General features: G+C 39.7%; 1 protein-coding gene across 2 annotated transcripts in view; it reads right to left on the bottom strand.

The window, feature by feature from the left end:
* The window catches only part of KCNQ5 (potassium voltage-gated channel subfamily Q member 5), a 272,747-nt gene that overhangs the window by 159,436 nt on the left and 88,252 nt on the right, over positions 1-25,059 (bottom strand). The gene's annotated exons all lie outside the window — the stretch shown is intronic.

Genomic DNA, 25,059 nt, shown 5'->3' with positions numbered 1-25,059 from the left:
ATAGATTTCGTGAAATTAACGACAGCAATAAGATATCAAACAAACCAGAAATTAAGGGCACAATGGAAATGGTTTGATGATTACATTAGTAAACACTGTTCTAAAGATAACATGCTGATATGTTTAGATTAAGTTTGTAAAGTTGATTCATAATATAAAGTTCTGGTAAAATAACAATATTAGGGATGTGAGATATAAGCTGCAATGTAAACAAGAATATAAAGGAATCAAGAAATGACGTTCACTGGCAGAGGGAAGTCACATAGGTATAGTAATTATTATTGTTAATGTTTGCATCTCTGTGTTGTTGTTTTTTTGCTTTGGATTTTTTTCTAATGTGGGTGAGAATATGTCTGTTTGAATGTGAAAACTAAATAAAAATATTAAATAAAACAACAACAAATAAGAGAATCTGTTTATGTACAGTTATTCCCCTTATGAATGTCTTTATGAATAAATGAATCTTGGGTAACACAGAGATCATTAGACAGTGATGCCGATACTGTTTACATGAAAATGAAATGTAGTATAGAAATGCTTGCAGAATACATTATCTACAAAATCTGATGCAAACAGACCTGAGCTGCATCTCCCTGACAAATGTTGGTATTGAAACACATTCGTTTCAGAATGTGTCTTTTGTGAGAAAATTCGTTCAAAATACATATTTAGGTGTGTATTTAAATATCGCTTTTCATACATTTTTTATTTTTTTAAACTGAAATTTAATGTGGAAATGGAACGGAACAGGTTTATGAATGAATGCTTGTGAAGCTCACACAGGCTATAGATAGCCATCTCTGATGTGGAGTGAAAGAGGTATAAGTTATCCCCTGCTGACTCATTGCTCACTTCAACTTCAAAATTACCCCTTGAAAGCCTTTTTAGAAAATAATAATAATAATAATAATTCTCTTTCTCTGTGTTGTTGTCAGTTCAGGGGCTGTTATTCTGGATGACAAATAGCTTAAAAAACCTTTTAATGAACTATGATTTTCTCCATTTAAAAAGTTATGTTTTAATAAAGCTATTTTAATCGAACTGTGGAAGTCTTCTACAAGTGTTCAATATTCCATACACTAATATGAACTAGTAATGTTTAGAAACTCTTTCGTCATACATACATATATCTCCATTATCCACATTGCTATGCTACAAAGAATGTATTTTTAGAAAGCTACTTAATTGACAAGACAAGAGATATAGTCCAAATCATGGTTTATTACACTAAGGCAAGGTGTGAAATTCTACCCTGCCCTACCCTGATATGAAAACGTCTGCAATTTCTGCTGTGTTGGGGATTCAAATGCTCCATACAAGACCGGATCCATGTATATATTACTCAATGGCCACAATCACAATTTGCAAATTCTATGAGCACAGGCGTTCTGTTTGTGAAAAAGAGCTCTCTCCATAGTTTTCCCAAACAGCAGTCTTTAGAGAACAGCTGAAAGGGATCTACATTAGTATTGTTAATTATTATTGTATTTATTATTAATGTATTAATCACCCATCCTCAGAAAGACTCCAGAGCAATGTACAAACTTATGACCAAAATATAACAAATAGCACTAAAAACATATACAAACAATGAAGCTTTAGTTTGAGTTGACTCATTGAAACTAATGGACCTAACTTAGTCAAAGTCATTAATTTCATAAATCTGTAGTAGATAAATTACAACAGAAATACATATGTTCCTGATAAGAACTTTACTTTTTTATTTATCAAATTGCAAAAGCCCCTAGCTTAGGGAGACACACACACACACACACACACCTGAAAACTAGCAAAGTGGAAGACAGACATCTCTCTAACGAAAGATTATTCCAAAGTTGGGGCTCTACCACAGAGAAGGTCCTTTTGAACGTTCCCTCACTCCAAATCCTTGTGGGGATCACAAACAGAGTCCTCCCCTGCCCATCTGATCTGAAGGATCAGATTGGCTGCTACCAGAGGAGATGCTCCTGCAGATAAATTGTCTCCAAGTCATTTAGGGTTTTGTAAGCCACCACTGGCAAATCTACTCCCAAATCTACCCCAGCAGCATATGGACAGCCATCGCAGAGCTCATAGGGAAGGTGATCCCTTCTTGTTGTCCTAGTTAATCACCTGACAGATGCATTCTGCACTTAAGTGTAGCTTCCAGATTGTTTTCAAGGGCAGCCCTTTGTAAATAACCCAAACACAAGGTCATTAGAAAATGATGAGCTTCTGCCAGTAAATCCACGGAGAAAATACACATCTCCCAGGATTTCAGGCATTGCCTCCAGTATGTATGCCACTATGAACACGATTCATGTAAAAATAGCCCCTGCTAGGAAGATAAAATACATTATGTAGTGCTTTCTGTGTAAATTGTTCCGTTATTATTTAGAGGATATAATCTTTTATAACAGAAATAAAATTGTTCTTAAACTGATTGCCTCCAAGCCCTATTAGCAATTTTCATAGACACATTTGTGTTTCGCAACAGATTCAGTTGCATTGCAAATGTGTTAATTTATTTTTTCATTTTGTTTCTGTAACACAGCCTGCTATTTCTCTGGCTAATGATTTGGACGACACTCCTCATATTCTTTAAAACACACTTGCAGACAGAAAAACAAAACCATTTTTTCCTCTTGAGATACCAATGATACCATTTTTCACTTTGCTGCCCTCTAAAGTACCAGCATTCAGCATGATCACATGAGCTCTGTGAATCCACAACATCAAGGCTGTGTAGTCAATATTATAAACAACAGGTGCTGAAAGTCCAAAATAAAATGAACATATTACTGGGAGGTAGAAAGGACTGTTTTCTTTGTGTGTAAAGTGTAAGTAATGCATCCCTCATAAGGCTTCTTTTGAAGATTAATGTTTGCAATACTATCAGTACAGAAAGTGAGAGGCACAATCCATCCAATTTGCAGCAGTGTTGTGCATCTTCTATCCATTTCTGCAGGACTTGCACAATTATTCTTTGCAAAGGCAATTGAAATGAATGGAGGATGCAGATCAGCAATGTTTAGCGGGTTGCATGTATATCTTTTGAACCAGAACACCATACTTTAGTAGCAATTTCGATCATTTGAAAACTAGAAGGCAAATGAACCAGATTACTATTATTCTTTTTCCATGTGACAGCTAGATAAGGTATTTCAATTTGGAATAGTATTAACTCCCTCTTTCCACAGACATTCACTGACAGAAACAAGTGAGATGATGGAGCAGTGAAGTGTAAGATACTGGGTTAACTCATTGGGATTTAACTTTCTTAACATCACCTAGACTAGAATCAGTCAGCGGATACTGGTCCATTGGGTCAAATGGAGCACTATCCGGCCAAACTCAGTCTGCCCTCAGCCAGCCCCCACCTGTTTACTTAAAACCAGTCCAGGAGGTGGCACTCGCTGTCGCCCTTGTCAAATCCACACCGTATATTTAAAGCATGTTGCTTTCCCAATAAAATGCCAGGAGCCTTTGTTTCTGCTGTGAGGAGTAAACTACAACTCCTAGGATTCTTTGAGGGAAGCCATGTGTTTTACCTGTTGGGTGTGGATGTGAGGCTCAGTGTTGTTTTTTTAGAATTCAGCAATGAGACAAAACCAGAATTATTTGTTTCCAACTATTACTATCTCTAGTAATACCACAGAGCCTAGGACTTGCTGATCAGAAGGTCGGCGGTTCGAATCCCTGCGATGGGGTGAGCTCCTGTTGCTTCGTCCCTGCTCCTGCCAACCTAGCAGTTCGAAAGCACGTCAAAGTGGAAGTAGATAAATAGGTACCGCTCTGGCGGGAAGGTAAATGGCGTTTCCGTGCGCTGCTCTGGTTCGCCAGAAGCGGCTTAGTCATGCTGGCCACATGACCCAGAAACTGTACGCTGGCTCCCTTGGCCAATAAAGCGAGATGAGCGCCCCAACCCCAGAGTCGGTCACGACTGGACCTGGGTCCCTTTACCTTTATTACTATCTCTGGCGCCAACTCCTGTCAGCCTCCCTTACTTCTGCTCTACCAATCCCAATGGGCAGCAGCCTCTCCTGCAGCCTGCAATGTATAGACAGAGATTTGTACCACTTTGAATAAGGTAATAAGATAATTAAGCTAGTATAGAATATCCTAAAACACAACCCAATATAAAACTAATAGTCAACACATATTAAAAATACAAACAGATTTTGAAATGGCATCAACTTAGCATATGATGCCATCCATTCTGAACAACAGCAATACTTTGCGCACTCGTCTTAGACCACTGAACACAGTGGCGCTTTCCTTCTGAGCAAACAGACATTGGATTGTGCTGTAAGAGACCTAATCTTCTAAAAACAAAGACTTGAGATGTATTTACTGTAACTAACAAAACAACAGGGAATGGGAAAACAACACACATTTATTAGATACATAGTCACTGCATACATAGATTTGGAAAAGTAAATGGTATATAATAATCTTTCAGTTATGTTAATACCAAATGTGTCCTCAATTATGCTTGAGAACAGACACAAAACAGAGAAAATTGCTTTCTGTAATTCATGCAGAAATGTCATGAAATCAATCTCATTTTTTTTCTGTTTCAACAAGTCCTTAAATAACACTTCCTATTTTACTTCAAAGCTTTGCTTCATGAAAAACAGAATGTTAAGTGCCCCAAAATCTGCTGTAGAGCTAATTATACTGTATCAATTCAGTCAGAGGTGCTCTGTGACACTATATGGAGGACACAAGGAAACCATAAGTATTTTATTGTGATTTTCAAGTACATCAACAAACTGCCTTCAGCAAATAGGTATCATGAGCTAATGATTCACTGAGAGCTCCATGGGCTCACAAGAGCTTCCCCATTCACTTTAATGGAGGGGAAGCTTTTTTGCATGTAGGTCTGTTCTAAAATGCCAGCAGTCAATCAGCGGGTAGTAGGCAAAACAAGGAGGGAAGATGCAAAAGCTCTAAGACAGTGTATGGGTGCCTCTGTTAATGTCACCCTGACACCTGCAAGGCAAGTGACCAAGTGATTTAAACGCCTGCCATTGCTATCAGTTGATCCCATTGTGGGGGAAAAGAAAAAGAAAAAAGTAGGCTATCTTAATACCATGGAATAGCTGACACTATTTGACGATGGTCAAATAACAGATGCTCAACTGACAATATCTGTTTGGTCAACTGATCAGTTTCAGAATCCCATTTTTATACACAAAAGTGTAAGCAGAAAGAAATTTTAGTGTCCCCAGATCGTAAGGACACATAAAATATGGTACTACCATTTTTGCAGGGATAGATTTGACTTTTATTCTGGTTACAAACTGCAAATCTTCTCTGAATATATAAAATGCACCTTTTAAAGATGCCATGCAAATGCGTAGATTTTTGCAGCAGATGAAAAAGAATGTCAAACCTACTCAAATGTTAACTGGCACAAATATTTGGCATCAGTTCTAGTCTTTTAATCAGTGCAATCATGACTTCCTCTACTCTTTTACTCATTTAGGATATTAATACTTTTCTGTATAAAGATATTATTACCCAGAAATTGATGTTTTTGCATTTAAATTAGACTATATTTGGTTGGGCCCACATCAAAGACTAAATTTAGTTCTTGAGACAATTGATGTTATAAGACATGATAGCTTTTTAACATGTGTTTATTAAAACACACTTTCCAGAATATTTTAGTTTAGCTTATGCACATTTTTTAAAAAAATAGTTGCTCAGAACTGGATCAGTGCCAGGGTTGCCTGATTAAGAATACTGAAATATGCAAATATTATCTAAATGTATTTGCATATCAGCACTATAGGTTTTGGAACTGACATGCTGGACCTTCTTTAATCATGTTCTTTATTCACAGTAAGCTGACATGTAAAAATAGCTGTGAAGTAAAAACTTGTATCTTCTTGTGCCTGGATATGCTATCGCAAGAGCAAGTGATGCTATTCTAATTGAGGCAGTATGCTACAGCATATAGAAACATAGGAAGCTGCCTTATACTGAGTCAGACTATTGGTAGTACATCCAGCTCAGCATTGTTTACACTGGCAGCAGCTCTCCAGGATTTCAGACAGTGTTCTCTTCAAGCCCACACTGTAGATGCCAAGAGTTGAGCCTAAGACCTTCTGCTCGCAGAGCAGATGATCAACCACAGAGCTATGGCCCTTTCCCCTTTAAAGTAGTTAGTTAAGACTGCGGAGACCTGGATTCCAATCTGCACAGGCATGAGATTTGCTGGGTTACCTTGGAAAACTTGCCGTTTCTCAGCCTAACCTACCACATGAGAAGGACAAAGTTGGTGGGGGGAATAATGTATACTGTCGTAATCTCATTGGGCAAAGGGTTGGTGTTATGCACTGAAGTTCTCACCCTGGACCAGCAGAGGGATACTGTAGATAGTTTTCACTCAGGTCCACATATGCAAATAAGGGATTGAAAGTGACATTCAGTGATTGGATAGTTACAGAAAGTGGTTACTGTTACGTTCTAGTGGAGCTCTATATAAGCAGGCTGGCTGAACCCTTCAGTTCAGTTCTGTTCTGGCCTGTGAATAAACAAGAGCTGTTTGAAGAATCGCTGTATCGTCTGATATGTTCACCCACAACTTAACAGTTGGCAACCTAAACCCCTGGCCAGCAGTGGCTGGGCTAAAAGGAATGGCATAGTTGCCACCATGCCGAGAGCTCTGCCACTTGCACATGCCAAAGAGGAAGATGAGAGGGGAGATAATGTCTTCACTAAACCAGCTCCCAGGCTGGCAAAGCAAAGAGGCCTGGTTTGGGCCCACAACCTTCACATGATGGCCGAAGAGCGAGGTTAGGATCCAGTTGGATCTTGTGCTGGTCCCTCCCTGTCCTGTTTGGGGGTCTACACTAGCTACCATTGGTGGAGACACTACCGGTGGTAGCTTCCATCCTCCCATCATTGAGCATTAGAAGCAAGTGGATCAGGCAAGGTTAGGTGGAGGGGCACAACAAGCTCATCCAGCATGGCAGGTCAGAGGTATGGGCTGCTTTGCCCATGTAATAAACCCAAAAAAGCTAAGCATGCCTTACTCGCCAAATGAACCCCTTTTCCACTAAAGTCAAATTGACTTTTCAAAACAGTTTTTTTTTAAACTTTGGTTGAATCATGAGATGTAGGTTCTTTGGCTGTGAAAAAGATGAAACGGGGTAAAAATAATTCACAGGCTACATGCAATTGGAGCTTCCATTCAACCCCCAAGGAACTTGCCTATAGTGTCTTCCTCAACTGTATTGTTTCACACACACACACACACTTACTCCATAGCACAGGGAAATGGTTAACACATTGCACCATCATTTGAAGGACTGGCAATAACAGACCTTTCATTTAAAACTAATTAAAGTAGAAATAATAATAATTAAAATCTACAATAAGCGGGGTGGAGTGAGGAACAGATGAAAACACATGTCAACATTCTACATTTCTGGATGGGCTTGCCTAAACAAAAATGTTTTTAGCAGGCATCAAAAATCTACAGTGAATGCACCTGAAGTGTGGGTGCTTCGTTCCTTACTTTCCTTTCAAATGTTGCAAACCATTAGAAATTCTAATGATTAAGCAGCGTATAAATGTCTTAAATAAATAAATTGCAATAAAGAATAACTGCACAGATCAGTTACACATCTTTTATTCCCTCTGTGTTGCAAGACAGAGAAAAGCAGCAGACTTTCGGTTTTAACAGAACTTGCTATGTTAGGAGTCCCAATCTCTTTTGCCAATGACTTCCCTTCCTGTAAGGGAGATCAGGCCCAGCTGTCTCTTGAGGACTTATGCTTATTATGTTCACACAAAACTTGTATGGGGCTTAAAGAATGTTACATCTTTGTTGAGTATTCGTCCTTATATGCTTGCACTGAAGTTATCGCCAGCAAGTAGTAGTTATAGAACACTTTTTAGTGCAATTCTCTTTCTCTTTTCTTGGCACGTTTTTGCAGTTACAAAAAGGACAGGGTAATTGTACTAGGAAGTATGGGAGAACAACCAAATTTTATGCAAATCAACAGTCTATCTGGACGTACCCTAAGTCTTGTTCTATTCATGATGAAGACCTATGCGTGCATGTTTGCTTGTATGTAATGTCCACATGGTCCCAGCATTGGTGGGGTTAGTGATGTTAAATTCTTGAGAATAATCTTTTCTCGAGAATATTCTTGATTAATGAGAATATTGTATCATTGAATGGCACTGCAAAAACCAGTTACTGGCACTAAATAAAAATATAGAAACGTCAACTGTTTAAATCAAGGCCACCTCACATGCTGTTACACATAATTGTATTGGCCTAGGTACTTTAAGTGTATAAAGCATTAAAGCTACTTTCTGTAAAAAAAATCACACTGTATGGCCAAGGGTATAGAATTGCTAAGAATAAGGTCACACCAAAATAGAAAAAAAGGCTATTACATATAGTTGAAATACATATGAATTCAAACGCTCATCGAATTAAATGAATAGCATTTTTAAAACTTAAAAAAAAAAATGTTTTCTGTAGCTCACATTTCAGAACTGCCAATGGTGAATGACACAATGCCCAGTGTCATTACTGGATCAAAAAAAAAAAAAAAAAAATCATTATTCATTACCTACAGTGGCAATATCACAGCTTGACTTTATTATTTACTAGATTTTTAAAATGTGGGTTGTAAAACTGGTTCTTACATTAGAATTTACAGTTTGTGGAGAATATTCTCTGGAGAATTTTCTAGCAAAGAATATTCTCACCTCACATCACTAGGGTGGGATAGATAAGATTGCCACTACCTTTGTGTGAACTATTCAGAAGACGCAGGCACAGATTAACATTTTAAAAATGTGAAGTTTCCCAAGCAATCCCAACAGCTTCAGCGTTTAGAGAAAGATGGAGAAGCAGCTAACAGTATAAATAAGTTGATTTTTCCTCTTCATATGTAGACAGAGTCAGCAACACACATAAGAGGGTATACTGAGAAACACTATCAGGAAAGAATAGGACAGGGCTTGTGTGGGAGAAGGAAGAAAATCAGTTCTTGAACCTGTAATTGTGACTCCCACACTGTTTCTTTCAACTGCCTAAGAGCTTACAGTACCTCGTCCCTTTGAGGACAACACATTTTAACAATATTTAGCAACCTAACTTTTTTCATCGTCAGTATACTAAAGGATGCCTTATAGTCCTCAAAATGCTCACAATCTCTTTCTTTCTATCTACACATAATTATATGAATGCAAGTTACAATGGTATCAAACACGGAACACTTTAGCTGCAGTTCTCATTTTCAGGAGAAAGATGCAGGAAATGTAACTGACCCGCTGTGTTGGTCCATCAGCTAAGCTTGATGTGTAGTCTGAGCAATACTGTCTCTAGCCTTAAAAATGTTCAGTGAGAAGACACTTAAAATAAACAGGAGGTGATGATAGGAGGAACCCAGATGGTATTTTGTTCCTACATAATTGCAAAGCATTTATTTTATGAAAATGTTATTAAGCCTTAATCAATCTGCTATAGAAAGTAATTACCATACCATTCATGAATTTGTTATGTCAATTAAAACATACTCAAAAGAAACTCTCTCTGTCTTTAATTTAAAAGGGAAAGAAAGGACTATCTTTGAGAACATGATGTGAGACAAACTGGGAATATTTTCAAAGTTGCTGGTATACAGGAAGAGAAACTTTGTGAAACCATATTACCCTGCTGAATCAAAATAGCTGGGAGTGATTTTGCACCCAACAGGAAAGCACAGAGGGATAACTTAAGCAAAACAATTTATGCTGGCAACTTTCTATAGCATTTCACCTGCATCAACAGTGCTTTGACTTTATTTGATTTTGTTATAAGGGAATTTATATCCCACCTTTCCAATTATAAAAGTGGCCAAGACTACTTCTTGGGACTGTTGCTTCCCCCCAAAAAACACCTACCCATTTGAATTGTGGGAGGAATGTTTTGTTTTTATGTGCTCGCCACCACCATAAAATATTACAAATTAAAGTCTATGGCAATCAACATACATTAACCAACCAACCAACCAACCAACCAACCAACCAAGGCTATGCCCAGGTAAATTGTAGTCAGCTGCTGTTTCTCCACTGCCTAAATAATAGACACGGAAGTTCACTGGCCACGGACCAATTCTTATTCTAAACCAGCTCTTCTACAGATGCCGCCATCTAATTGACAGAGGAAATTCATAGCTCTTGTATCCACTTGGCTGGAATACAACACATCTGTTTAATAGACTGATATATCTGGTATAAAATCAACAGAAGTGCCCTTTCATGACTGCATTTTAAAGAGAGGCTCAGATCAGGCCTCCTAATCTGACAGAAAGAGAATACACAATGTTAATCCAAAATCATTTAAAAATCCGTTAGAAACAGGCTCCTAGTCAAGAACCTTTTAAGTGTTAGATGTCTGATATTCATATTACGTGGTGATTTTTCGCTCCCAAGAACATATTTTCATGTAGAGCCTTGCTTGGCAGATCGTGAGTCACATCTTATCCCTTATGCTGTTTTGCTGTGATTAAGGCTGACTCAGTCACACTTCCCCAAGGGCCAACACAACATGAAGCCGGTCTTTTGTTATTACTATGCTATTATAACTAACTTGTTTCTATTTTTATGTCAGGCAAGCAAGTTTTACTCTACAAGGTTTGGAATATCCATGGGGGGAAAGGGGTGTTAATTTGAAGTAGGAGGTTCTTCAAGCTACAATTAGGGCAACTATGTTAGTACATAATGCATGTTTCTCGCATTTTCCACCTAGCTCAATGCTTTTGTCTCAGGGTTAATTCACACAACCAAAATAGTCGCTGTTGAAATCACAACAGTAGTTAATATATGCTGAAGACCTGCGTGAATACATAAGGCTCAACTTGCAACGTTTTGGAGCCTTTGCTGAACTGTTTCAGAGTGGATAACATTTGCCAAAAATGGCTTTCATCACATGACTTGGCCCTCATTGGACAAAGATCTTCTGATTTGCCAAGTGTACTTTATACTAAGTACTAACATTGCTGTCATTTAAAAACGGTAAATTACATACTCCACACTACCAAAGATCAGTAATGATGCCTTCTTTCAGCTTCCATATTTAATTTTAAAGAATTTACAACTTTGTAAAGTAAGGTTTTTACAAAAAAAAAGGATATATGGAAATATAAATGTGGTTGTGCTTTATAATGTTACTAATTTTATTACCATATTTGCTGTAAAAAATTATACTGAAAGGGGTTATACTGAAAACAGTATTCACCTTCCTTTGCCTTTCTTTTGAACTAAAATACGAACCTTCCTTCGTTTGCATAATGACTAACTGTGCTAATAGGACTTTTAAAGTGCAGTTCCCTTTTACAAGTCAGTCACTGCAATTAAGCCTTTGATAGATGCCCATTGTTAGTAAAACTTTCTTTAAAGTGACAGGCTTATGGGTTTTTTTCCCTGTTTTTTTGTTTTTTTACAAAACTCACTAGAGGTTATAACTTCTTTCCACATTAAAATTGTTAGCACTTTGAGATAGGGAAGCTTTTGCTTGGGTTATGCCATATAAAAGGTTGGTGCTACATAACTTATAAAATCCAGATGATTTATTCCACTGATACAAAAATAGGTTTAGCCAACCATAAATGCGCAGGTATACCTGGTGTGGCTTTTTTTTTTTTTTTTTTTGCATTCACTTTCTGCTGACAGCCTCTTCCCAGACTTGTGTTTGTTCTCTTCATATGGAAAGAGGTAGGAAATTGGTAGATTCTTTATAACTCTTTACTGTTTGTTCATGGAATGCTATTTTGTTTTTTCCTTGACATGATTGATTTTGTTTCTTGAATATACCTTACTTTTTATGATTAAAAAAACACTTCTTTATTTGACCCAACATAGTTCAAAATTCTAAGACAACCAAGCAAAGTGTGTTAAAGCAAGATAAAAAGGAGATTAAGGTAGTTAATTGAAAGATCACCTTTAAGTAACAATAAAGGTTTGCACAGATGAGGTGTGGGGAACCATCAATCTCAACAAGCATGCCCTGTGACCAGTGATGGTGGGAGATGAAGTTAGGTAACATGGGGGGGGGGAGCAAAGGCAGGCCTGGCCCAAGGCAGACCTTGAGGAGTGGTGAAGCAGCTGTCTCAGATGCCCTGCCTGCTCCACCACTGGTGGAGAATCAGTGCTGGAATCAGCAAAGATTTCCAACAAGATTTCACAAGATTTCAGCGTCATGTCATGAGATCTCACTGGAAATCTGCAGCTGCAGGGTGGCGTGGCACTTCTCATTGTGCTTCAAGTGATGAAACAGCACATCCCGCCCCTGGCCAAAGGTTCCCCACACCCTCAGGTATGTATTTTGCTTCTGAATTTCTAGAATCACATACCTGAATGGGTGCAAAGAAAGGGATAGTGCTATGAAAAATACCGGAGCTAGGCTGTATCCTACTATCACTAATCAGTATCAAAAGTCACAGAATAACAAGTTTCTGGATTCTCAAGATGTGTGATGGGATGTTAATGGAAATGTGAGCCCTCCTTCTCCTTGGCTTGAAAATCAGTCTGTTAAGCCCTATCAGGATCCTTCACAGGAGAGGCACAAGCTGTGGATGTAAAACATGTAAGTTCTGAAGAAAAGTACATGATGTGATAAAATAATTAAATCGTTCAATTTAGAACAATTAAAATAATTAAAATTGATCAATTGCTAGGACTTTAAGCAGAAGAAATAAGAGATATATCTCTTGCAGAGAGATAGGGAGACAAGTAGCATTTGGAAAATATATTGCTCTTTAAAACAGAAATAAGAGCTGTCTTACATACTTGATTCCTTGCAGGTAGTTTCTTAAATTTATTTTACCTTTACTATTACATTATATGTTGGAGAGGTCTATACTATGAGCAGAAAAAACCAACAACCCATACTTAACTTGAATTCTGCACCTTGTAGATTTTCCTAATTTGCATCCACTCTCCCTTGTTTTCATGTTTTGTTCAACAATGTTAATTGTTTTAAGAAATTTACTCTGAGTTCTATATCCTTCCATACTGCATCAGTATCCTTCGTATGAGCTCTCTTTATGCCTTGTGCACATCTCTGGCTCTGCTCCAAGTACCGCACACCTTCTCAGTGACCACTCTTTGATGCCTATGTATTGCGTGTGAATGTCTGCACCACATATCTGCATAGATCTCCATGCATATAGACTTTCACACACTCTAGAACCCTGACCATGCAGAGGTCCAGGTCCTTTCCTGATTTCATTTTCTCTGAAGATAATGGATTATGTGCATACCGAATCCAGCTGCAGATAAAGAACAATGAATGCCCAATAGTATCAAATCTGTATTTATATTCTGGTCATTACAAATGTTGTATTGATGGTCTGAGGTCTAATGATATACAGAGACAGAAAGAAAATCCAAGAGCTGTTATATTCAGTATAAATTCAAAAGCTATTCACCTTTCCAAGCCATGGGAAGGGCTTTGCAAGTGATTTAAAAGTGCAGCCTTTTAAAGTGATTTTTCAATGGTAATGGTAAAAAAATCCCCACTCTCTGTCTGCTGGAAATCTATATTTAGCGGGGTTGCCAACATGCTTTCAAGCATATCTTTGCATCCATAAGCACTAGAACGCCGTGGTTTGAATGTTCCATAGAAAAAGAACCCCGAATGACTCTTTTATTCTTTGTGATGCTTTCACAGTGTGCATTAGCATCCTTAAGCCAGATTCTGGCCACTGTAACTTGACACATGGTATGTTTGATTTAGCTCATCTGGTCTTTTGAATTGACACAGTTCATAAGTAAAAACAGAGTGAGGTGGAGTTTGGGTTATGGATGTTGTCTTACAAGACATAAACTTTTAAAGTGATTTCTCAGTTGATTTTTCTATCTCCTGTCTTCTAAATTTCTGTATATTGTGGCACAGCAATAAATGAAAGACTTCAAGATCAGCCTATACTGGATGCAAATTTAGCAGATTATCACAAAGTGCAAGGAATATATTTAAACTCTTAAAAAGGAGCATTCAGTATTCAATGCAGTACAAGAAATGGCCAAACATGCAAAGGAGTTCAGATGGGGAAAAAATACCCTTGGAACCACAAGCATGGCTGTGTGCCATTTTACTCTCAGATAATGTGCACCTGTTTTTATAAATGCTCTCAGAAAGAAGATTGACACGGAGCTAGATTAAGCATGCTGTATCCTGAGATCAACACCTGTGCCCTATTTATAAGAACATTTTGCTCCATCAATTCACAGAGATCAAGCACATCAACAAAAATGACAAACAGATGGAGCTTTCCTTTATTTGAACACATACTTGGCTGAAAGATTGAAATAGATGCAAAGCTTGCTTGATACAGAAGTTCTGTGGAGAAAGTTAAGAGAATTCAAGGTAGGCATACAATTGAATCCTAAAAATGTTTACTCAGAAACAGGACCCACCAAGATCAGTTTAACTTGCTTTCCATTAAAATATGTTTAGTACTGCAGCCTGAATTTTGTCTTTTAACTGAGTGACATAAATCTGGAAGCAATGGAATGCTAGAATTAAAATGATCCATAGCCCTATTCAATCTCTAGTGAATGATGGATGAGGGAGATAAGAATGGGGACTAGACGGGGTGGGTGGGTAACTGCGTGTGGGTGGGAACTGAGGCTTCTGAAGAATGCAAGACTACTCAGAACTTAATGCACTGTATTTTTTAAATACTTCAGATCCAGAAACTCGAAAATGTATGAATAACCAGAAAGGATGTAGTTGCAATTGTCCTTCTTTCATTAGCTTTCTTTCCAATGAATTGCTTCATAGTTTTTTAATTAAAGTGTGCTCTGAGTTTCTCATTAGGTTAAAAAAAAAGCACAGATAGCAGCACAGTGTCTTCCTTTGACATATAAATGCGTTTGATGAGATCTTTGAAGGACTACCTGCAACAGTGGGAGTTAATGATTCATTTTTAAGCACTTCTACCCTTAATTAGGACTTAATCTGAAGACAGTGGGTTTGGTGCAGACTGAATCCAGCTGAAAATAAACAACCATGTCCAACAATCAACATCCATCTTTATTACTGTTTTGGCAACTAGGAATTCTTCATCTGGTTTGAGGAGCAATAATAAACATGAAAAATGCCATTTGGGATCCAATCCCATGGTTTTTGGGATGGTATTCCAAGGGCCATATGGTATTGTAGGTCTTCCTGTCACCAGGCAGAGGAGGCCCCCTCCAGAAGGTCTCTTCAATACAATTGCAGTAATCACAACAGCCATCTGCAAGGTCCAAAGACCTCCCATTCTCCCAACACCCACTTGGCAAGGCAGGGGAAATATATAAACCATGGACCTGGTGTTATGTCCTCTCGAGCTGCCCCCTCCTATTCTGTCCCGGCCAGTGAACCTGACAGGCTCTGGATTTGGTAATTCTATCACTACAGAGTGTCTCTACCTGAATGAGATTAAACTATTCAACTTTTGTGCAGTTAAAACCTTGAATTCTCCAACTGAATGGGAAGACTGATCTTCAACACAGAGATGGAGGAACTCAAGCCTGGGAGCTAAATGCAGCCTTCTAGGCTGCTCTGTGTGGGCCTTGAACTCTCCCTAGGCCACACACCCCCACAGAACCTGAGTGTTTTGCCTCAACTGGATTTGTCCTTGGACTCTGCCAATGCCTCCTGCTTTTTTGGATGGAAAAGAGGTGTGTGTGTGTGTGTGTGTGTGTGTGTGTGTGTGTGTAAGCTAGCCTACTGCACAAAAGCATGTTTTACATGTATGTTCCCACCCATTTTTGCCTCTGGTCCCACTCCCCACTGGCATGTGGCCCTCTGAAGGCTGCCCTCCTGATGAAAATGGTTGCCCACCCTGCAATATGTACTGCAATTTTTTACCTCAGCCAAGTAGGAGGACAGCATAGCAACTCACAGTAAAATCCTAACCTGCAGGACCACTGGTTGGAGGGTGTTTGGTCAGGGTGAACATGTGCCTCTGCCAGGGAGAAATCTGTGGCACAAATCTATCACTGTCTGTGTTTCCTGAAAGGTGGCATATTCTGCAGGTGAAGCACAGGCAACCTTGCATCTTTATCTTCTGGGTGGCCCCAGGTTGGGCCTATCAGGACAGAGCTGGCCTAGTTAATTTTTCCTTGAAAGGTTTAAAAAAGCAAATATTTGCTAGACCTGTTTTGTTTTTTTGGGGGGGTGGGGGGGCAGGCATGGACTGCTTGCCCTAACTGCCCCAAGTAAGCGGAGATGTGGAAGCAGTGGATCACTCACCACTTCACTTCTCCCTCCCCACTTACAAATGCTCTGGCCATCAATTAACTCCATTTACAATGCAACCTATCTCTTGTTCCCAGGTAAGTGTGCATAGAATTTCAGCCTCACTCTTCTGTTCCCCCTAGTTTACCATAGTAAGAACTGCTATTGCTACATTCGTAGAATAGCATTTGGTATCAATAATAAGTTTGAAAAGATTAAAAACAATGCCATGACAATTTAGCACAAAAACTGAAGTTATCTTGTTGACATACAATATCCTGAAAACGGAGCAATGTTTTCCCAGATTACTTTCATTTTATGCAACATTACCTGACACTTTCTCAAAACATTCACGATGAGCAAAATGAGGCACAACTAATATGTCACTAGAAATACCATTATGTGTGATATTAAGTGTAAAAAGTACAACACACACATATACACAATGTATGAATGTCCCGTCCCACCCCCTGCTGGGCATTTAGTTCAGAGAGTAGACAAATGAGAGTCAGATTCTGCTCATGAGTTTATATCAATGGGACATAAAATAAGGCCTCAGAAAGCATAAGGCGACTTGGTTCAGAAATATTTTTTTTCTGCTACAGTTCTCTAAATCAAATCAAATTAAGTTTAAGTAATTAAACTTCTAAACTATGCTTCATGCAAGATCCTTTAATCTATCCTTGCACATAATTCTTTGCCATAAACCTTCTGTGAATGTTTTCCCACGTTGTCTTAAGTCTCCCATTTTCCATCTAGTCTGTTTGCCTTACTACTTGTTGTCTCTGCTTTAGACCTTGCTTCACACTGCCTTTGCAATACACCCGTCTCCACCCTCAAAGAGAGGCCATAGTTTGGTGGCAGAGCAAACACACTGCAGGTAGAAGGAGCTAGGTTCAATTCTTGGAACCTCCACTTAAAAGGATCCCAACACTAGAAAAGTTAGGGAAGAGCTTGGCTGGAGACTGCGCTCCATCAGTTTAGATAGCATACCAAATGAGCCAAACCAGATGAGTCAATGGTCCAACTCAGCATAAGACATCTTCCCATGTTCTGCTATTGCTCATCTATAATTATGAAGATACTAGCCAGATCCAACCTTGCACCAGACCCTAGATTCAATTGGTGCCCAAACATAACACATCTGAAATCCGACTCCCTGCCTGGCAGGTGGAAGCTCTGCCTCCATCCATTGTGAAAAATTGTGCTAGCTCTTGTACCAACCTCCCCAGCTGATATAAACCAGAAAAGCCCATGAAATACTAAATACATTTGCCGTCTCACCCCTCCAGAGGTTCATGACTTCCCTTATGCAGTAGAGTTTTGCTAAGTCAAGGATAGGCACGAAACACTGATAAAAGGGTGTGTATGTGATAAAGCAGGGATCAAGCCAGTATTGTGCAAGAATGCCAGTTGTGCCCTTCAGTTGTTACTGAGACCACAGCACCCAACTTACTAAGCTGCAGTAAGTTGGGAGAATTTGCATCTGACTGCAACTGATTGGTTCAAAATTGGGAAAGGAGTACGGCAAGGCTGTATATTGTCCCCCTGCTTATTTAACTTATATGCAGAATTCATCATGCGAAAGGCTGGGCTGGATGAATCCCAAGCCGGAATTAAGATTGCCCGAAGAAATATCAACAACCTCAGATATGCAGATGACACAACATTGATGGCAGAAAGTGAGGAGGAATTAAAGAACCTTTTAATAGGGTGAAAGAGGAGAGTGCAAAATATGGTTTGAAGCTCAACATCAAAAAAACGAAGATCATGGCCACTGGTCTCATTACCTCCTGGCAAATAGAAGGGGAAGAAATGGAGGCAGTGAGAGATTTTACTTTCTTGGGCTCCATGATCACTGCAGATAGTGACAGCAGTCACGAAATTAAAAGACGCCTGCTCCTTGGGAGAAAGGCGATGGCAAACCTAGACAGCATCTTAAAAAGTAGAGACATCACCTTACCAACAAAAGTCCGTATAGTTAAAGCCATGGTTTTCCCAGTAGTGATGTATGGAAGTGAGAGCTGGACCATAAAGAAGGCTGATCGCCGAAGAACTGATGCTTTTGAACTATGGTGCTGGAGGAGACTCTTGAGAGTCCCATGGACTGCAAGAAGATCAAACCTATCCATTCTGAAGGAAATCAGCCCTGAGTGCTCACTGGAAGGACAGATCATGAAGCTGAGGCTCCAATACTTTGGCCACCTCATGAGAAGAGAAGACTCCCTGGAAAAGACCCTGATGCTGGGAAAGATGGAGGGCACAAGGAGAAGGGGATGACAGAGGACGAGATGGTTGGACAGTGTTCTCGAAGCTACAAACATGAGTCTGACCAAACTGCGGGAGGCAGTGGAAGACAGGAGTGCCTGGCGTGCTCTGGTCCATGGGGTCACGAAGAGTTGGACACGACTAAACGACTGAACAACAACAGCAACATATATAATACATGTATCAGTCACCTGTCAGCATAGGGGTCTGTGGGATTTGCCAGTTCTCTTTGTTTTCAGTAGCAAATGTTTTCATGTTTTGGGCCTCACTCATTTGAAGAAGGAATGTTTTTTCTTAAGGTTATCCTTCAATAGTTGGCATAGTAACTCTAAGCTCTGACATCACATTAAAATTGACCCCAGACATTTGCAAAACCATCATGGTGAAAAATACAAAGGCAAAACTAATTAAGGGTAAGTCAACTAAACTATAATCCATACAATCAAAGATTTCAGAATGTTATCTTATTTGATCTTCCTGGGAGCCTTAAATGTGATTTCAAAGTAATTAACGGTTTGGTGTGTTTGGCTGTTTTACTGCTTTAGCTTGCCATGAAGACTATTGTGCTGAGGTTAGGAATGATCAAATTTTGTACTGCCTACTCTTTTGGTGTTAAAATCCTTCTACCTTAATCCTACATTATACGGAGACTTTTACCACTCCAACTGCAGAATTTTTGAAGTGTCTCATTAATAATTGAGCAGCACCCTATCCTCAAATGTTTCCAGATACCTTTTGTCTCCAGGAAAAGAAAGCTCTGGAAGAAACTGTTGTTTGATGCTCACACAACTTCCCACAGGATTACAAAACAGCCTTTTTCTGTACCAGTACATTCAGTACTGTTTCATAACCATGTTGTTCGTATGCCTACCTACAGAAAATAATATTGCAAACTTTAATGTCTCATTCTAGGCATACATCTTGCACTAAATTATGCAGCCTCATGGAGCCTTCAATGTAGCACTCCTCAGAGTTCCATTTTATCCCCCATACTGTTGAATATCTACATGAAGGTAAACCTGAAGGATGTGGACAAGGTGCTTGAATCGGTCAGGGCGACCACTTGCACTCTGGACCCCTGTTCCCTTAGCTGATAAAAACTAGTAGGAAGGGGACAGCTGGCTGGGCCAGGGAGGTGATTTAAGCCTCCTTGCAAGAGGGGGTGGTCCCTGCCTGCTTGAAGGAGGCAGTGGTAAAACCACTCCTCAAGAAAATCTAAGTATAACTACCAGCCACTTGCCAATCTCCCCTTCTTGGGCAAAGTTCTTGAGCAGGTGGTCGCAGACCAGATCCAGGCAGTCACTAGGGGTTTAGGCCCAGATTTGGCACTGATACTGCTTTGGTTGCCTTGTATGATGATCTGTGTTGGGAGAGGGACAGGGGAAATGTGTCCCCGTTAATTCTCAACCTCAGCAGCTTTCAATACCATCAACCATGGTATCCCTCCAGAGCAGCTGTCTGAGTTAGATGGTGGGTAGCACTGCTTTGCGGTGGTTCCGGTCCTACCTGAATGGATGTTTGCAGAGGGTGTTGCATGGGGAGTATTCTTCAGTCCTGTGGAGCCTTCAGTGTAGGTTCCTCAGAGTTTGATTTTGTCCCTTATTCTGTTTAACATCTACATGAAACTACTGAGTGGGGATGTCCAGAAATTTGGAGTATATTGTCAGCAATATGTTGATGACACACAACACTACTTTCCCATACATCTACAGGTGAGACAGTGGATGTGCTGGACCGTTGTCTTTCCTCAGTAGTAGACTGCATAAGAGCCAAGGAAAACTGAAGATGTCATGGACTGGCTGGATGCAGAAGAGAGGTGGGAGGCACCAGCTGGGGAAGCCCCAAAGGAACTCCCAGGGTAAGAAGGCTTAGAGCCAAGGGATTGGTGGTGTGATAAGTGGTAAAAGGGAGAAGAGGGAGAAGGCTGAGAGGATGAGGTGTCAGGAGCTGAAGAGGCAACAGGGTTGACTGAGCAGGAAGAAGCTGGGGCAGAGGGCATTCCAGAATCAGAGGCAAAATAGGAGCGGGGCCACGAGGCAGAGAAGAGGCAGGGTGCTGAGGAATCCAGGGAGTCTCTCCCTCCTGCTGCAACCAGCTCCCCTCCTCCCTGGTTTCACAGAACTTGCATAGAAATGAAGAGGGTGGAGCAGAGAGGCAAGACAGAACCAAGGGAGGAGCCTTAAAAAGTGGTGGGAAGGCAGGGACCTTCAGTCCTCACAACTGCTTCACTGGGGCAAGCTCTACTGGGAAAAGGTGCTGTGATCACTAAGTGTGCACTGTTTTGGTTTCTTTGAATAAAGAGTTAATTTCACTGACACCGGTGGGGTTTTTTTATTGCTGACCTACTCCCGACTCTGGTTCCTGAGAGAAACTCAATCCAGATAAGTCTGAGTCATTGTTAGTGGGTGATTCCCTAGACCATATGGAAGCATTGCTTATTATTTATCCATTATATTTAATAGCACTTGTTTTGTAATGGTAAAACATTTGCATGCACTGGGAACTAGGAAAAGAAGTATTGTTTCAAAAGGGAGCTCAAAAGATTGCCAGAGTTTATAGAGTGATTTAGGGAGGAAAACTGTGTTGCTTGTGGCTTTTGAGTCTCAAATGGCACCATGTTCCTAAATCCATGAAGATTTATTGTTCTGGGTCTTGATATCTTTTGCCCTTTACTAAATTTTCACTGCTTCTGTTTCAGGCCTATTAATTTGAACAATGTCCTGTGGGATATGAGCCTTGCTATGTAGCTCAATATGTGAATGGTGATCAGAGTTTATGAACAGATTTATATGTACACCAAGGATCTGTGTTGACCTTTTTCCATTACAGCATTGTGGCAGACTTGTCTTCCATATCTAGACATTTAAATCACTTTCCCTTGACTATGTGATATCAGGTTACCCGTGATAACACAGCAGGTTAAGCTGACCTGTGTTTTTCCATTTGAAAAGAATTTAGCTTCACTGAATAAAGTGGGATGCTTACTTAAAAGATGCATTGTCCATTGATTTAATCGTTGTCAGAACTATATCTTGTTAATAAATTTACAGATATAGTTTCTTTTGCAGTTTTTCTCCTCTGACCATACTTTCAGAAAATAGTCAAATTGGTGCAAAAAAAGAAGCAGGAAAGATATGTAACCACCTTATTCCACTTCAGTTTTTTATGTGACTGAACAAAATTTCTGAGGGCTGATTCATATCTTATAGCTCCCAAGTGTAGGCACCTGACTCCAGTTTGAAGACTTAGCCTAAATATGTATTAGTGGCTTAAAATGCAGTGAGGTCATCCCCCCCTTTTCTCATCACATTTTAATGTTGCTATACACACCAGAGAGGGGGTAGAGATATCTTCACCAGAGGAACATTTCTGTATATGTTTCCCTGTGTCTGCAGCGCCCCAAACCCCTATGCTATGTAGTTGCTATCCACACATGAAAAGGGGTGTCTCAGATGTACACACCTCAGCTTAACCGTGGCTTACATTTTCAAATTGGATGGAAGCTGCTTTGAGGGGAAACACATCAAACAGAAATATTTCTCCAGGATCTACAGGATAGATATGGATTGTTGCTAACACCATTAAACACTAGCAGTGGAACCACACTGGTAAATGGTAATTTGTCCACAGCCTTAGTATATGCATATATACTATATGCATATAGGATTTCACATAAATGTTCCAATTCTAGGTATATATACTAAGTCAGCAACACTGATTTCAGTAAGATTTACATCCATGCAAGCATATTTATGATTGCAGCTTTAATTGAAACTTGTGAATTGGCTTGCTTTTTAAAAAAGTTTTTACTGAAAAAGTTTCTCTAGTTTTTACTAATCTTTTTTTCTTAATAAAGAGAGTAGCATTGGGAAGCCTTCCCATTCTGACTTATACAGTAGGTCTGGCGAAAATGGAAATGCTTGTCCGTAACAAGAGCATGATAGAAATTCATCAGGACACCAATTCCTTACCGTAATGATAAAGGGTTTGAAAACTTCACCTGTTGAACTCTTCTGCCCTGTTGGCACACCTGCAGACACAGATCAGATCAACTAATCCTACTGGGGGTGGGGAAGAAGAGGGGCCTTGCTAGAGGTGCTCAGAAGCCTGGAACTGGCCCCAGCTTCCATCAACACATATTCTGCATTTAAAAATAAACATTTGCCAGTTGTGTGTAGCTTAAATTTCAGTGTGAAAGTGCTGATGAATGTTTTGTCCATCTGATAATCTGGCTGGCCTTTTTGAAAAAAGCACCTTTATTATTACATACCTCTCATGGAAGGCTTAGAAGCTGTAGCAGTTAGGAAGGGGAATATGAATTTTATTGTCTCTCTTAAACAAGAAGCAACAGGAAACACACAACTCTAACCAGATACGATACAGCCCAATTCTACCTAGTGCCATTATCGAATGACACTATACATAACAACCAAGTCCTTTCCTAGTCTGCACTGGATTAAAACTTATTTCACCATCAATTTGTTTTGTTTTGTGTTTTGCCTCTAAATAATTAGGAAATGCTTTATAAGAATTCTGATTAAATATAGCCAGGATAGCAAGGCCCCAGTGACCACCAGTTGCTAAGAAACAACTGGTAGTCCCCCAGAGCCAGAGCTTGAATGGATGCTCTGTGGAAAGTTAAACACAAATGGAAAAGAATGCCTTCACAATGAATTGGGAAATTAAATTGTTACTTGATTTGTAAGTTGCCTCCTTGCTACATGCATCCATCAGATACTGGCCTATGTACCTAGCAGTATGCATGAGCAGAATTTAAAACGAACAGTTCCATTTCTGTATTTGGAAAAGCAGACAAACCAAATGTACTGTATCTCACAAGTATTTTGTTTTCTTCCTTTCATTCGGACACAAAATATACTGGGATAAACAGGATTACTCAGAGGAAGGGTAACCAAAAAGTGAAGTGCACTTCAAAATCACATCCAAATATATGAGATTTGTTTGTGTGTGTGTGTGTCTACTTGTGCAAAACATCATGATGAACACAAATGTGCCAAGTATCCGTGTTGAAATGTAGACCATTGAAAAGTGAAACTGATGGCCTATATTATATAATTGAGATTATTGGATTGTTTCAAGTCTAGCCAGCCTGAAAGCTATGAACTTAAATACCTACAAGTGTTTTAGATTAATTATACTCCCACTTATATTGGTATCAAAGCAATAATCACAGTTCCATTAACTGATTTAGTAATATTAAAAATGACTGAAAAAGTTGCACTTTCATTTTGGTTTCCTGCAATACATGCCAGAAGGGGCAGTCCAAGTGGAGGGGGGGGGGCGACATTGTCTTGTTTCCTTTTTAATTTTCTCTGTACTAATACTATTAAACAACAGTACATTTTTATTATAGAAATCAATCTTTCCATAAACTTTTGCAATAAATTAATACAGTGCATGCCATTTAAAGCAAATTGATAATAAAAGCAACCTCTTCAAAAACAGAACAGGGAAGAAAAATAAAACCACACAATGATTGTAATGCCAAACATAGAAGAGATAGAAGGAAAACATTTTATGGTGAGTCTCAGGACCAATTCTTGTCAACACATTTAGCAATGTCTCTCTTTAAGGTTTCACCTCTGGTTTTTCTGAAGAGAAGGTAAGTACTTTATTACAGTGGGTACCCACTTTCCCCGAAATATTCCTTGTGATGTCTGAACAGAAGTTGTATTGGAGCCACAAAGGTGTGTGGGAAATGTGGATGGTGGAAGCTAACTCACCTGCTTCTTCCTCCTCTTGGAAATCTCCATTCTGAAGCCTCTCCTGAGAACTGGAGTAACCTGCTAAATAGGGGAGACAGTGGCATAGGGGCTGGGGGGGGAGGGAGGGAATCTTTTAAGTATTCCCCAGGCTCTACCCCCATTTAACAGAGCCCCCCCAACCCCCAGGAGAGGCTTTTCGGGGGGGAACTGGAAAAGGAGTAGGTAACGATCGAACCCATTTCAAAGAACATCGCCCCTCTCTTTCTCAGCAAATCTACCACAGCAGGGATGTATATACTGTATAAAGATTTTATTTTCACACAGCACATTGTAGTCCTTTCCTGGAAAGCAGATCCTGGAAAGCAGATCTATCCAACATGAGTGGATGGATAGCAAGTTGCACTTTTACTTCACAACTAAATTCACCTAAGGAAGGGCTACAGCCTGACCATTGTAGTCCATGAGGTGGTAACCTGGCTGGATTACCGCAACATACTTTATGTGGGGTGCCATTGGGCCCGGCTCAGAACCTCCAAAGGGTGTATTGGGGGGGCACATAGTTGCCGACATGTGACACCTTTGTTAAAACATCTGCACTGGTTGTCCATTCACTACCTAGCAGGTTCAAGATATTTGCATTAAATTACAAAATCCTCAGCAATTTAGGTCTAGGCTACTTTAGCGACTGCCTGAACTCTCATATCCCAGGACAATAGCTGAGACAATCTGAAGGAGCACCCCTGAGTTGGTGAGGCTCATTTGACAGAAACAAGAAACTGAGCCTTTAGTGTCATCAACTAAGTCCTGTGAATTGCTCAGCCAATAGATACTTAGCAGGCACTC

The sequence above is a fragment of the Podarcis pityusensis genome (genome assembly GCF_964106645.2).
Source record: "Podarcis pityusensis genome assembly, chromosome: 3".
Classification (NCBI taxonomy): domain Eukaryota; kingdom Metazoa; phylum Chordata; class Lepidosauria; order Squamata; family Lacertidae; genus Podarcis; species Podarcis pityusensis.
This window is presented reverse-complemented; position numbering and strand designations above follow the sequence as displayed.